This window comes from Poecilia reticulata, linkage group LG8, assembly GCF_000633615.1.
Source record: "Poecilia reticulata strain Guanapo linkage group LG8, Guppy_female_1.0+MT, whole genome shotgun sequence".
Classification (NCBI taxonomy): Eukaryota; Metazoa; Chordata; class Actinopteri; order Cyprinodontiformes; family Poeciliidae; genus Poecilia; species Poecilia reticulata.
In genome coordinates this window covers 9,914,387-9,928,519 of record NC_024338.1, presented here as the reverse complement: position 1 = coordinate 9,928,519, position 14,133 = coordinate 9,914,387, and the positions used below count along the sequence as shown (strand labels likewise).

The 14,133-nt window shown below is 38.3% G+C and overlaps 1 protein-coding gene across 2 annotated transcripts in view; it reads right to left on the bottom strand.

Moving 5' to 3' along the window:
• The window catches only part of LOC103468582 (trinucleotide repeat containing adaptor 6A), a 32,108-nt gene extending 23,050 nt beyond the window's left edge, over positions 1–9,058 (bottom strand). The window contains exons 1-3 of one of the 2 annotated variants that reach the window (XM_017306359.1): positions 8,873–9,058; positions 7,478–7,529; positions 2,955–3,053 (exon numbers count right to left, since the gene is read on the bottom strand). The gene's annotated coding sequence lies outside the window, so the exon portion shown is untranslated. The remainder of the gene's footprint in view (positions 1–2,954; positions 3,054–7,477; positions 7,530–8,872) is intronic. The other variant, XM_008415729.2, reaches the window with a different exon arrangement.
• Between the last annotated feature and the right edge of the window lie 5,075 nt (positions 9,059–14,133).

Below are 14,133 nucleotides of genomic sequence, written 5' to 3'. Positions count from 1 at the left end.
CTCATCTTCGGTCGTAATTCTGGGTGAGTCATCAGAACCAAGAGGCTCACTGGAAATATTTGAAAAATGAAGCAGGCTTCTTTGTAGCATCTCCATTAGACACACAATAAAACAGAGCTATAGAATTAGTCTTGATGGTAATTTTAGATTCAAATAATGACTTTGATTTATTATTATTTTAGAATATTCTGCTTTATTTTGCACGTTGCACTGTTTTGAAAARTCAGTGCAAGTAAAATGTGTCAAAAAGAGACAGTTGCAACAAACGTAAGGCTCTGTGATAAACTGATTGTATTGATTCATCAAAATTTTATTTTTGGAAAATCCAGATTTCTCCCCCCACCCCACCAACGCTCTCCTTGGGTTTCCATAGTTCTGAGTGATGTCAGCACGCCCAGGTGGCCATCTTGTTCGACAAGAGTGTTTTACAACTTCTTTTTATTTGGACTTTGAATTCAGGTCAACTATGCAACATAATATTAGGACCTCGCTACGACTGTTTAATTATAAGAATAAAAGTATAATATTATCAGATTAAAGTTGTTGTATGAGGCGAATTAAGTAGTAATTTTATGAGAACTTCAACACAAAAAGCAAAAAAGCTGATGTGTTGAACCACATTAAAYTTGAACAGAGTGACACATTACCAACTATGAGAAAAAGGACAGGAAATATATTTCACTAGTTCTGCTATAATATGACAATATTAGTTGCTTGTTATCCTTTAGAACTCATCTTGTTATATAGCTTTTGATATTTTAATATTGAAAATATTTAAAAAACCGTTTGAATTATCCAACTGTTACTATGCAACAGGCCCATTTGAAGCATCATACTTTCTGGCCAAAGAAATTCGCCAACATTGGCATCGAGGCAGAAACGAGSCAAGAATAACTGGTTGAAGAAACTCAAACAAAAATAATCGCTCTGAAGCGTGTTGTTCAGAAATGTGGTCCCAATTAATTTTCCAGTTAACGTAACTTCCCTTGGATACATGAAAAGAAACTCATTAAAATATTGTTTGATGGTAAAACTAACACAGCAGGGGGTAATTTTTAGACTTGATGGCAAGTTTAAGGCGGTAGTGTGGAAAAATTTGCATACCGTCACAAAATGGAGTATTTCCAGACACCTGAATACATTACATTATTCCAACAGCTGAAGTTTAATACACGTCGATTCAAGTCTTGCTCAAAAGTTACATTTAATTGTGAATATTCAAAATATCTGCTATGTTTCATGAAATTTTATTCATCAAGGCAACAAAGCAAGTTCTGCATACGCAAAATAGTATTATCTATAGTTCTTGAGTAATTTAACATTTTAAAATGTTATTCTTGAGAAAAATAAGCCTAAATGCGTTTCCCGGCGCTTAAATCAGCTCTTGTTATGACGACGATGCTTCAACACCACTCCTCATTCCTTTRGGCTTGTCCAAGCAAGATGACATCAGTGTCAAGAGCCGCATTCACGTCTCCGTCTACAAAGCAAATACCTTTCTGTATGAAACGATACGTCAAGATGAAAGAAACCCCGGGGAAGCGCAAGCAACCCTGCGCCATTTTTCAGTAAATGTCAACTTTCCTGAATTCGCCAAATAAAAACAGGGAGACTGAACAGAAGCGTACACGGGGCTGCGACTCGTATCAAAACAGCGTGACGCGCATGCACTTCCATGTGTAGTTTTGCTGTGTGCAGGGGCAGATAAGACTACTTGTCGCAGTTCACTGCTGTGGGAGTGGGAGGAGGGAGTGAGGGGCGTCAAGAGGCACCCACACAGGGCTGTGAAACGAGGGGAAATGTGCGCAGAAGCACAGGCTTCATGTCTTTGGGTATGAGTCATCCTCCACTGGTTTTTACATTATTCAGTCATCCATTTGATTTAACAGTAACCTGCCCACCCACATTTCTGCTTCATCTGCTCGGCCAAAAGTTTAAAATTAGTCAGTGTTAATGTTTGTTTTTCATTCTTGAGATATTTTAAACACGGGACAGAGTGGATTTCCTCCCAACTTCTACAGGAATGCTTTAATTGAAATAAATAAACCTCCCCACCCAAGTACTTAAATTCAGGACACCTGTGTATCGTTAGTGTATTTCAACCTATAAATGCAAAAGTTCAATTTAAAATTCCACCAAATGTTTCTGCAGTGATCAGGCTTCAAAATATGTGAGCGGATGCAATGTTGCGACCCGAAACCGTATGTAAATGAATGAAAACAGGAATGAAAAACAAATCTGCTATTTTCCCCAAACTGGACAATCTTGTTTTTATCTGCTCCATCACCCGAAAAGCATCCGTCCACTAAACATCTACAGGTGCGCGCATGCGTGCACATATGGTTCCCAACGGCTGTTTCTGGACTAGGATCAGACTGAAACTTTCAGCAGCACAACTCTGACTTTTCTATGTAAAGGTTTGTGTTAAAATAATGGAGAATGTCCCAGGTGGGCAGAGATAAATGTAAAAAAAAAAAAAAAAAAAAAAAAAAAAAAAAAAAAACGTATTATAGCAACATATATGTGCCAAAAATGGAAAAGAAAGCAGAATTAAAAACGCTTCAAGGTCAGAGAAAGTTTCCTTGCTGGAAGTAGCAGTGACAGCTTGCCTTGTAACAGTAGACGAGTCAGTGGAAACTAAGAGCAATCTAAATGGAAAACACTACTGTGTGACATGGCAACGTACACCAGCACAGTCTGAGTAAACACACTCCACTGCTGGATCAGAAATACTGCACCACCAATCACAACGAGCCGCAACTAAAAGGTGTTTAAAAAAAAAAAAGGACATTTAGAGGTTAGTGTGATTGTGCAATGTCAGCATGTTTTGACATACTTTCTATATATATTCCGTGTGAAAAATCATAAATGTTTAACCTCCCAGTGGTTGAAAAACCACAGTAAAACAGCCTTGACGTGGTGCACAAAACACAACTTTATTTACTTCTCCTTACCTTCTGTCCAGTCCTTTATCTCACTGGATTCCTTCCTTTTCACACTCTCCGTCTCTCTYGCTCTTCCATCCACCGTTCTTCCCTCTCTGGGTGCGTTCCCTGCAGATGACATTAACAAGCTTTACCCTCCATCGAACGAGATTTATCGTTTTTGATTTTCCTTGTTTCAGCTTTAATTATTTACTCAAAGCAGTCGCTATAAGCTAAAAGTTGGGAAGCGAGAACCTGAGAGTTAAAAGCTGTGTTGGTGCACTTTGACCTCAAATGACATCCACCGTTAAGTGGCCTGTGAGGTCCAGTTTCGCCCTCCGAGAGTGATGGAGTTTAGATGCTCTGGCTCGGGTGGGTGTGCCATTTTGCCGGCAGGAGAAGGCTGCAGGCTAATCCGATAATGAGATTACTGCTCAGCACTTATCTTCGCTTCACCCACACGCTGATAGTAAAACAACTCGGGCACCAAAACCACAACAGTAATTATTATTTGGCATTCATTTAAATTAGCAGAGCGGCTAATTGGAAATAAAAGCCGCACGTTGTGTAAAACATATCTATATATAAACGGATTATAAAATTGTAAAGCATCTTTTTTAATAGTCCTGACCTGAAAACTGAAATGCATAATTTTTTTTTTTTTAAATGCCACCTTTAATGTAAATCAGCACTGACCCAATATGCATAGCCTTCTGGTAGCCTGCCAGCTGATGCATTCTTCATTAGCTCTTTGCACTGCTCCACCATAAACAAAGCGTACAATACGGATGCTATTCGGAGAGGATTGCAGAAATATGTGGGCAGCGTTAAATACGCCAAGTCGGTGCAAAGACAAACTACTCGCATCGCTTTCAAAGTTGTAAAACCGGGAGTCTGCTTGTGGCTGTGGGCGGTTGTTGCTACTCCTTGCCAAGATCTGGGCCGGGAATCTCTTTGGTGTGAAGCGACAATAATCCTCACTGAAGCTTTAATTCTGGTCAACATGTTCTCAATAATCAGGTTTTTTTTCCCCCTTAATTAGTTGGAATTCAACCAGATGTGGCTTTTTTTTTTTTTTTTCACCTCCCCGTTTTCAACCCCCACCTGAACAGGCACCAGCCATTTACTTCCAACCGTGAAGAGCTTCAGCGGGTGGTTTTACATAAGAACAAGGGGGGAGCCCCCCTGCAGTGCATCCATACACATTACAGACAGCGCATGTTTATGAATGGGTCATCAATCAGCCTTCCGCCAACAAGTACAGTCGAAAAAAGCAAGGCGGGGGAAGCGCAGTACTACTAYACATGGAGAAAATATGCATTTTATCCCATTACTTAGCCATACTGGGGAGATTATTTAAGACCCCAGCAACTAACTAACTATGATTTAATTGATTTATGTTTAAAGAATGTTTGCTAAAAGACCCTAAAATGAACTATTTTTTTGAATTAAAATGTGGGTTTTTTTTATGTTGGGATCTGTTTAAACACTCATAAAGAACAAATTTAGTAAGATTTATTTCCAAAAGCCACCATAAACCTAACATTTTTTTTTAATGTGGACCATTACGGATTACAACTAAACCAGTTGCTTTTATAGGCAAAATCTGTGTTTTGTATTTTTAGGGGAATATTTCATTAAAATACATGCCTTCCACAGCTCTCCGAGGATTTGATCCACCTTTAAGTAAAACTAATTTATTCACAATAATGCAGCTTTCCCCAACTTGGAATTTCTCAACTTGAGTTTATATTAAACCACTTTAAGCTCTTTGGAGAGAAGAAAACAAAACATTGATAACTTTTAACTACAACCATTGAGCGAGCTTCTAATTCAATATCCCATTCATTGGGAAACATACTAAATCCCTTTTCAGATCTGAAAAAACTGTAGAAATGAAACTGCATTTCTACAGTTTCATTTTCACCATTACGTATAACTTCTTTGCCGATAAGAAACTGGTTCACGCTTGAATCTGTTACCTTAAAACTTCACATGGCTTCACCGCTCATTTGTCTCACCAATCTAAATGAACTGGACCAGGAATCACTTACAATCCCACTGGGCTCTGGAGTGGCAGCGCCCTGAAACTTTTCAAAGCAAACACAGGTAAAGGCGTGTCCATCCCTGATAAACACCACAGAGTGGCCGCGTGGCTAATTTGCACATCGTTTTCATCGATTTGCATCATTTTCGTTCTCGTAGAGCCCAAACAGCCGAGGCTCCCGTGAAGGGCAGACGTACTCCACTAATGGATGAGGCATTTTTTTTTTTTTTGTCTTTATCACAAGCAGGAAAACACCAAAGGTTTTTATTGCAGAGCAACATGTGACATTTCTAGGCGAGCTGAACGGTATCTGCTCAGAGGAGCCAAAACGAAGAGCAGTTCATTTCAGGTCAAGGTAACCCAAGGAAGGCAACATGATCCCGCAGACTAAAAAATAAATAAATAAATGAAAGAAAGAAAGAAAAGGGGGAAGGAAACCACACTGTGTGGCTTCCAGGGGAGCAATGAGTAAATTTTTAGATTTAAGGTTTCATTTAAAATTTACCACACCACAAAAATATGCAAATAAACTTTTTTTTTAGGACTTAAGAATATATAAGAGCAGGGGTGCAAACATTTCAGGTTTTGACCTTTCATTAAAGAAAAGTTATATTTATATCAAGAAACATACACTTTTTTGTACTAAAAAGAACACATTTTGCATAAAATCTAAAAGTGCAACAGAACAACAACAAAAAAAGCCCTTCAAAAACATCGGCACGTTTCTCAAAAGGTATTCAAATAAAGTCGCTGCAGAGCCAGACATCTTGACAACCTGTTTATGCAAAACTGCATTTCTGTGGCTCACATCCTGTCTGAGCATGCATGGGTCAACTAACTGCATCAAACCCTCCGTTTCTGTGCCTGACTCGCTTCTATCTCACAACCACCTGGGTGTGGTTTATTGCTCCGAGGGGCAACGATGAACTATCTGATCATCGAAGCCACAAACGCAGTAAAGCGACTTATCTTGGTAATTTATGACGCTGCCAATATCAAAATATAGACATGGCAGCGTGAGCTTTGGGTTTCATTAAGGATTTTTAGGAAAATGGAGCAGAACATTTAAAGACCTAATCTGGAAAATCTGGCAACCAAGCAAGAAAGCTTAAAATTAGGTTTTTAGAAGTGTTCAGATTTTTTTCATAGATTGGATTATTTTATTAATCCGAGTAAAGTCTAACTCTATGTACAAATGCAGAAACTTGTTTTAAACTGACCTTGGGGAATGATAATCCAACCCTGAGAAAAGTAGTAAAACCGTTTTAGTGCCCTGGAATATTAATAGCACCGTCTCCCATTATTATGTCTTTATAACACTTTCAGCTGGGAAAAAAAATGTTTCAGTGCTCGGAAACTATTAAAGACAAAGTAGCATGGAAACCAACCAAACCAGCATTACAGGGTTTACTTAACAACCAAAACACTGATTCTAGTCTGTGTATTATTTCAATGTACACAGACTCTCCAAGAGCTAACAAAAAAAAACACAAATATATCCTGAAAACAAAAGTGAGAGCACAGAAGTTTCCTGAAGAAATTTAGTAACTTAAAAATAAGGGGGAAAAAAAAAAAGGACTAAACTGTTGAGTTTTCAACGAGTTGATGATCCACGGCTTCATTGTGTGCCTGCTTGTGGAGCACAAAGAGCTGCACAAACCACCCCTCCACACAAAACATCGGGATTCTGGCTTCTCATTTAGCGATTTTAAAACAGCAAAGCTTACTCAGCACAAGCAGCTCGGACCGACCCAGACCCACCAATTCAATTCAAACGGAACTGCATGTGCTAGCATAAGCAGGGGTTGCCCATCCCAGACAAACACACACCGCTGTGCGCGACAAAGACAAGGTCTTTATCACCTAGAGAGAGAAACGGCTAGTAAGGTTGTTTTTCTTGCCAAATACTGAAGCGTACATGTGCTGATCTATCTTCCACCTGAGGTAGAAACTGAAACACATTTCAGATCTTTAAAAAAATAATAATCAGAAAACAAATCAAGCTTTGAGATTTTTTTTCTTATTTTTTGCTGCATTCCTGAAACAATTTACAACAAGTGCTGGTCATTTTATAATTTTTATAGCTTTGGTCGACATTTTGCTGTTCTTATTTGACTCCAATGATCCCAAACTGAAAGAGGCCGCTCATGCCATCCTGGTTTGATTACAAACCAAGTGCACATTTTTAACTATATGTGAGCTTTTAGCATTAAGGATGACCAACTTTCTCCAGATTTCATGAAAAACATTTACTTATAAAAATATGTATAAATAATTATGAGAGTATATGAATGATAAAAATGTTCACAGTCTTAAAATGGCTAACATAAGTGAGGTATTCGGAACAGAGAGCAAGAGAGTCTCTAAAATTGTTAGTTTCTGTATATCCATCTACCAAAAATAATATTCTTCACCAGTACTACTGATTTAAAACCGTGGTCTTTACTGACAGAACTTAACGCACTGATGTGGATGTGTGTGTGTGTGTTTATGATGGCGCACTGACCTGTTAAGATGCTTCAGTTTCTTTGGTGGCAACAGCTTTCGATTCCAAATCTCTGAAATAAAAAGAAAATATAAAACATTACTCCCTTAAAGATTCAAAATAACGCTACCACAAGCTAAAACTTTGCCATTAAGTTATATCTATGGTGATTGTGTTACTGTTATTGTCTTAAACTAATGTAATCAAAACGCATGCTAATTTGTTTGGCTAGATTATGACAGGGAATGAAGACATCAATCTCAGTGTCAATGAACGTGTACAATCAATTCAGCATGAAAAAAATGTTTCAAGACATGTGGAAATTCAGGTTGAACAGCATAGCAGGAAAACACACATCCTGCTAAATGCCTGTCACCGTGAATGAGAAAATGAAAATATAAAGAGAGTGTGTGTAGGTCAAAGTTACAGCTCGGGTCCTGATCGGCCATTATCTCAGCTGTTGCCCGAGCTAGAGCTTAACCAACATGGCTTCTCCCGAGCCTGGGGTTTGTGCGGTGCTTCCAAATGCAGAAATCTTCACTAAACATTAAAGTATTCTCATGCGCGTAATTGATAATGTCGCTGCATTTACTACTGCTGTCTGGATCAGTGAACGTTTTCAGCCGAATATGGCTGCATCTCTACCAGAGCGGGGGTCCGGCATTTAGCTGCACAGTTTGCATGGTGCTAGCGTACCGACAGAGGGCGTTAAATGAGCAGATTTAAAAAATAAAAATAAATAAATAAAAAAAACATCCTATGCAAGTTAATTTTAGCATAAAAAAATGTGTAACTAATGTAAACATGCTAAATAAAAAAGCTCCGCTTTATATTTGCACAGCCGTGTGCCTAATAAAAGCTGCATAAATGCCAAACAGCAGTTCACTGTAACTGCGTCGTCGAATTAGCTACTGCTACCGCTAGAAGCTAATGCTGCTAAGCGGCTAGCCGGTGTTGTATCGTATCAAATGTAAGTAACGTAATTTAAATAAATTGAAAAATAAACAGTACATGGGGACTAATTACAATATTTTACTTGTATATAAATCATACATCCGCAAGAAATACTGATTCAATGTACCGAATAACTTCTTTTGAGAGTAATGTTCGCACAGATGTCGAACAGGGGTTAAACTAGTACTAGTTGGCGCAAGGTTAACCTCAAGATGCCTCCTGGTGTAAATACGGTACTCAGACCATTTAATTTCCAGTATCCGCTGCATGAAAACTCAACCTTGCGTTCATAAACTGCAGAAGTACCAATTCATCTACACGAATGCGCCCAGTACATGAGCTAGCTACGTTGAAACAGCCAAGGCTAACCAAACAACAGCGACCCGGGTCTCCCTGCCTCGCACTCCTCCAGGGAAGCAGCTCGACAAAAAGAGATTAAAAACACCGTAAAGGATAGCTCACCTCTTTGAAGAATAAAGTGCAACAGAGTGGAAAGGAAAGCCGACTGTAAGGCTAAAGAAATTCAACGCGTTTGCAGCATCTACGAGGGTAAGCATACATCCTGCGTGATCGCCATTTTCTTCATTCGCTTGTGCTCTGCTTTCCCCTCCGAGATCTGCGTTTACCTCACCGGGCTCTCTCTCTCTCTCTCTCTCTCTCTGTGTTCTGCTGGAGGAGGGGAGACGGGGCAGGAAACACATAACCACTTCCTCTTCACTCAAAAGTGAAACACAATTAAAAGTAGCCAAATGGTATTGAGAAACAGAGCGGCTGAAAAAGAATGCAAATTTATTTTTCCTCTTTAAGAGGTTGGTGTGAAGATGAGGCTGGTCTTTAAAATGCAATTACTCTTTGAACAAGAAACACAAAATAAAATAAACAAATGACACAGAATTAGGCTTTATCTTGAACATAACACAGGTAATAATAACAGCACCATGGTTAACATAGAAATTTTAAAACAAACTTCCATGAATATACTGCCTTTTCTCCCATTTCTGCTAAAATATGTTAGTAAATGTATATCACATTTACAATAATTTATTTGTAGCGCATCTTTGTTATTCCAATTGTAGTATATATATATATANTATATATATATTCAATAAAACAATTTAAATGGTATAACCCAATTAATTAGTCGGGCTACATACTCATTTAGTTAGCCTGGAGTTGGTTGCTTGACAGAGATGCCACTCGGAGCTTTAATTTTAGTTTTTAACTGTGGTAAATGCTGCTGGGGATATTGGTGTTTGTCTCTTACAGTCAGTGGTCGAGAGAAGGGGCACAGCTTTTTATTACAGGAAACATAAATATTAACTATTTATTCTAATGGAAATTCTGTTGTAGCTTCTAAAGCCACGAAATTAATATTGCCCGAATTCACCTCAGTATGATTTTTGATATTTTAGGAGAAATCAACTTAACTCTGATAATGTGATCTGATCATCTTGAATTGTGGCAGAAGATTTCCTCCATAATGTATCACTTGTACAAAAACTTTACAATTTGTACACCTGAGTTGTGGAATGATTATAATGCTCTTGGGTTCCCCCTGTTGGTTTGGAGAGCCTTGGATCGCCTCTGGCTTTGGTTGTGGGTGAAAGATCAAGACCAAAACAACAAAATCAATGAAACAAGCAAAGGAATTTTTTATTTTTTTGATACAATGGTTGGAGGTTTATCATCTGAGTTGAGTTCAAAGAAGAGCCACTGTGAAGAAGTGATTTAATCATCTGATTTTCCCAGCTCATACTAACAAGAGGAGATTCCTGGGTAGACCTAGAACTTGGTGAAGGGACTATACATCTCTTCTAGCCTGGAAATGTTCCTGAAATTTAGTAGTGCTTTTGTGTTTCTTAACTTTGCTATTAGGTTAAGTTTTGTGGTGCTTTGGACCAAAGTGCAAACAGACATGGTTATTTTTACAGAAACGTCTGCTAATGATACACAAAATGGAAAAAATGCATAAAATAAACACAACTAATACCAGCTACTCAATCCGTTGTGCTCCAGGATTTTAAAAGACCCTTTCAGCACAGTCGCTATCAACATTATTTAGATCTGTGGATTATACACACACTATTTCCAGATATGACTGATGGCGTTCCAAAGTTTTCCGCTGCCAGGAACAGATTTTTTGGGAAGATAACTAAAGCCCTTTATTTATTAAGAAATTCCTTGGCTTCAAAGAATGCATCCTGGAAGAGGGAAACATCAAAAATCTGTCACACAATTGCATATAAAAAATAAAAATAAATAAAAAGAGTCTTTCCTTTGATCACAAGTTCTTCTCTTATATCCATGTTTGGCTCTGAGTGTTATGTAAGAGGGGAAAAAAAGAAGCAAAAACAACAGAGAAACAAAGTGTGTGGAATCTGCAAACCTTTCATCACGGAGACAATGCTCACTGCAGCCTGCAGGAGAGAACAGTGGTGTGCGCGCGCGAGAGTGTGCGTGTGGAAAGTGACGACCATTGACCCAGCAATTGCAAAAACAACCCCCAACCTTGTTCGCAAATTACCTCCCTTATCTGTGTGTTTGACTGCGAGGAAGAGCAAGAGGCAGCGTTTGCCTGCTGCCAAGTAATGGCTTTATTTGACCAAGCTTCAAAGACACGGAGATTAGATTATGAACTAGTTTGCGACATGGACGTTTTAAAATATACAGTCAATAGTTAAATTGATGGGAAATTTGTTGCAAGTATGGAATTTAGATGTAGGAATGATTTTATTATGCTTATTAAAAAAGATAATAAAATTAAACAATTGTTCCAGTTTCACTTTTGAGGCAGTTGCATGTTCCATGTAGAAAAGCATTTACATTTCATACATGACTGGGTCAGAAGTTTACATAAACTAAGGTTACTATATATTTTTTACAAATTTGGGAAATCCCAGATGACGCCACCACTTTACAAGGTTATAGGTTCACTCATAGTAATTGGAAGCCAACCTGATAGAGTATTTATTGTTGAAAAATCCAAGGACAAATTCGGTTCACACACCTTCCAGGTGCCTGACGGCGCCCTTTTCTTCTGATCAAATAATTATACGCAAGTAGAGACGACACGGGAACGTCCAGTCAAGAAGAGACGCGTTCTGAGTCCCAGAGATGAGCTTGTTTTAGAAGAAATTATGCGCATCAACCCCAAAACGAAGGTAAACGTCTTCTGCCAACATGGGCTGAAATGCCACTTAGAGAGGAAAAAGTCATAGCTAATTAAAAGCCACATGCACTCAGGAACAAAGATTTTAAGTGTTTGTCTATTTTGATCATCATTACATTTAAAGGAAAACAGTACAAGGCTTGATAAGATTAAACAAATGTTTTTGTTTTATCTTTTCACTGTTGATATTCTTTTTTTTTCTCAAAATTATGCTTGTATTTTATTAATAAAGGTTTGAATAAATTTCCGTCTTATCTGGGTTGGTCTTTGTGTGCTGCACATAGCCAGAAAGAAAAGGGCACCGCACAGTGTGCTGACATGACGACTGATCATTTGGGGGCACTTTGACACATTTATGCAAACAAACTTCAAAGCTTAGAAGTCCATCAGGAAACAAAATATCCCAATTTTACTGTGTGCTCTGCACATATAAATGACACAAGAGTTTTTTCATACCCTCAGAACAGCTGCCTCTTGTTAGCAAGTCATCTTTTGCCAAAGCCAGCTGCAATTCTGGAACGGTTACAAATCAGCGTTTCTGCAGCGAGTTCCCTCTCATATTAGGATTAATTTGTGGATTGTAAAGATGCACAAAAGAGACAATACGAGTGTCAGCTGGAGCTGAAAACTGAATTAAACGTATGACAGAATTGAAACAGAATGAGAAAACAGTGGAGAAATAGAGAAGATCAAACGGCTTAACGGCAAACAGGACATAGAGCTTTTGTGTTTTCTATTTGCGTTAAAGTTGCCAAGTAAAAGTCCAAAAAGCAACACAAAGCCTCTGTAAATATTAAATTAAAATGATAAAAAAGCTGAAGAATAATAAACTGTTTTATCGGGATTCGAGTCTTTGGTAACGGTCTTCGATAAGGCAGTCACTGAGATAGGAAGAGGACTGCATACACAGCGAGTCAGAGTTTAATCATTTACTCCTTTAAGCCACACACACTTACGACGCACTCTGCAGGAGGAAAACCTGGTTACTTTGACAAACAATTACATAGGGCAGAAACATATGTCCATATTTATTGGCGGCGAGGAGGACAAACATGAGAAAAATGTTTGCCTTGAAAAGAAGCAGATTTTGGTCAGATAAATCCAACAAATCTCAGGTACGTCTCTTCAAATCGATTTCAAAGCACCTGCATAAAATGTTACAGTAAGTAACGCCATGCTTTACCAACCAAATTCATATGTTGTGTTAGTTGAAGTTTGCAACATGGGCACTGCAATACATTAAATACTGAAACTTTATTGTTTGGCCTTCAATATTTGTGTTTACTCATCAATCATTTCTAAACCCTCTCCCCCTACATATTCTCCCATAAACATTTTAACGAATGGTATGAAATATTCATAGGCACCAATCTCTATGGCAAACCCCTCCCTTGGCTTCCACTACATTTTAAAACCATTATGTTAAATGTTGCTTTAAAAGTATGTTTTTGTAAGTAAAGCTTAAGTTGGGCCCATTGTTGCAGCCTGAAGTGCAGCATCCACATTTAAAAACAAAAGAAAACCTCAAAGTCCTTGCGTTGATTGTAGTTTGAAGGTTAGCCATTAGGTGTCACTACATCAATCACCTTGAACCCTTAATAGCAAAAAAATTATGGACAGATTGGTGTTAAATATACTATATTTAAGAGAGTGAAGCTAGAGAGAGGAGAGAAAATGAAACAGGGAGATTATGTGAAGCCGGGGGCGGGGGGGAGCATGAGACAGACAGAAGAAGGTCAGAAAAAAGATTTGCATGTCAAGTAGTAATAGGCTTGTCCTGAGTACAGACGTGCACGCTCATAAGCTGTGGCGTTCACAGTGTGGGGATGCATGCGCGCTGCTTATGCATGAAGCGTCACATTATATTCCTACTGGTTCCTTCAGTGAGATTACTGCACGTTAGAGGCCTCTTGTTTCTAAGTGCAGTTTGGTAGTAATTATGTGACTTATGTCAAATGAGAAGTTGTAAATACTTCAAAAAATACAGATTAGACTGCTTGTAAAGACAACATACTAGCCCATTTCTTACTGAGAGTTTAATATCTCTCTGTGTTTTAATGCAAAGGTAGATGGATTGACCTAATGAGCAGAAGGTTTTAGAGCAGGATTCAAACCCAGGACCTTCAGGCATCAGATACTCACAGATTTTTGTTCACTCTTTAAAGCATATTTGTACTTATTTGTGTAAATTAAAACACTAAGCCTCCTACAGTTTTAAAAATACAATTCTTTGGTATTTGTGAACCACCTGCCTTCATCGGTTCTGGGTGTTCTTGGCTTTTTTGTCAATTTCTACCCTCCATTTTATCCTGTCCTGTTAAGTATTTTCAAGTATTTTTTTATGAATTGTTTAGATTTATGGTCACAAACATGCACCGGGTTTTGAATCAGCAGAAAGTCATGCTAAGTGGGCTCGGTGTCTGCATAATGCATTCAGATTTATCACCTATTTCAAATTCATCCTTGTTTAATATTCATATGTGTGATTCAAACCTGGTGGTAGCCATTTATTACTGCAGGAGGCTGTCACCACATACATCTCTGCTGTGTGTAT